Source organism: Rutidosis leptorrhynchoides, chromosome 2, assembly GCF_046630445.1.
Source record: "Rutidosis leptorrhynchoides isolate AG116_Rl617_1_P2 chromosome 2, CSIRO_AGI_Rlap_v1, whole genome shotgun sequence".
Classification (NCBI taxonomy): domain Eukaryota; kingdom Viridiplantae; phylum Streptophyta; class Magnoliopsida; order Asterales; family Asteraceae; genus Rutidosis; species Rutidosis leptorrhynchoides.
The window spans coordinates 32,331,350-32,333,397 of record NC_092334.1 but is presented as its reverse complement, the minus strand read 5'-3'; positions in this window follow the sequence as shown (position 1 = coordinate 32,333,397).

Genomic DNA, 2,048 nt, shown 5'->3' with positions numbered 1-2,048 from the left:
TGTTGGGCCGTTTGTTGTAGTTGCGACTGATGTTGCGATTGTTGGGATAATTGTTGCGATTATTGTTGTAATTGCTGTTGTTGTTGTATTGGTGATTCTTTTCACCGTTTTCCTCCCACTTTCTTTTGACTTGCTTCACATTGGCCTCTTCAGCAGTATATTCTTTAATTCTTTCTTCAATCTGGTTCACTAGTTTGTGAGCCATTCTACATGCCTGTTGTATGGAGGCGGGCTCGTGTGAACTTATATCTTCTTGGATTCTTTCTGGTAATCCTTTCACAAACGCATCGATCTTCTCTTCCACATCTTCGAATGCTCCCGGACACAATAAGCACAATTCTGTGAATCGTCTTTCGTACGTGGTAATATCTAATCCTTGGGTTCGTAACCCTCTAAGTTCTTTCTTGAGCTTATTGACCTCGGTTCTGGGACGGTACTTCTCGTTCATCAAGTGCTTGAATGCTGACCACGGTAGTGCGTACGCATCGTCTTGTCCCACTTGCTCTAGATAGGTATTCCACCATGTTAACGTAGAACCTGTGAAGGTATGCGTAGCGTACTTCACTTTGTCCTCTTCAGTACACTTACTTATGGTAAACACCGATTCGACCTTCTCGGTCCACCGTTTCAATCCGATCGGTCCTTCGGTTCCATCAAATTCCAAAGGTTTGCAGGCAGTGAATTCTTTGTAGGTGCATCCTACACGATTTCCTGTACTGCTAGATCCAAGGTTATTGTTGGTATGTAGCGCAGCCTGTACTGCGGCTATGTTTGAAGCTAGAAAAGTACGGAATTCCTCTTCATTTATATTCACGGTGTGTCGAGTAGTCGGTGCCATTTCCTTCAAAATAGTCAAACGGAACAAGTTAATCATACAGAATATTAAGAGTAGTTAATAGTATTTCATAGCATAATATGAACTCATTTATAAAAGCTTTTTCTTCATATGAGCGTTTTATAAGTTTAAATTCGGGTAGTACCTACCCGTTAAGTTCATACTTAGTAGCTAATATACAATTCAACTACTACAATTCTATAAGAAAAACTGATTATAATAATATTTCGCGTTCAAACTTTTACACAATATTTTACAAACTTACAATACCGCTTATTTTACATATAGCATGAAATATAGCACACAATAAATTTGATACAAGATGGTTGTGAAGATAATTCTAGCTAGTACACAAGTCGTTCACTAAAGGCAATAAAGACACGTAATTCATACGTCCAGAAACAAGTCATGCATTCTGGTTTTACTAGGATTACTTCCCATCCTTGGTCTTGTGGAACATAACCGTTATGGCCGTTGATAAGACAGCGTGTTTTAACGTCGTCAAATGGACGAGGGTTACGTAATGTCCAACAGTCCCGTAACAATCTAAAAACCTCATTTCTTACCCCAATTACCGACTCCGTCACTTGTGGGAACGTTTTGTTTAATAGTTGTAGCCCGATGTTCTTGTTCTCACTTTGGTGAGAAGCGAACATTACTAATCCGTAAGCATAACATGCTTCTTTATGTTGCATGTTAGCCGCTTTTTCTAAATCACGAAGTCCAATATTCAGATATATTGAGTCAAAATAATTTCTTAACCCATTGCGTAAAATAGCATTTGGGTTCCCCGCAATATATGCGTCAAAGTAAACACATCGTAACTTATGGATTTCCCAATGTGATATCCCCCATCTTTCGAACGAAAGCCTTTTATAAACCAAGGCATTCTTGGAACGTTCTTCGAATGTCTTACAAACTGATCTCGCCTTAAATAGTTGTGTCGAAGAATTCTGACCGACTCTAGACAAGATTTCATCAATCATGTCTCCGGGTAGGTCTCTTAAAATATTGGGTTGTCTATCCATTTTGTGTTTTTATACTGTAAAATAGACAAGAGTTAGATTCATAAAAAAAATACTTATTAATACAAGCAATTTTTACATATATCATAAAGCATAAGCACACTATATTACATATATTACACCACACGAATACAACTATCTTATTCCGACTCGCTTGTTTCTTCTTCTTCGGTTTTGGTTCGTTTTGC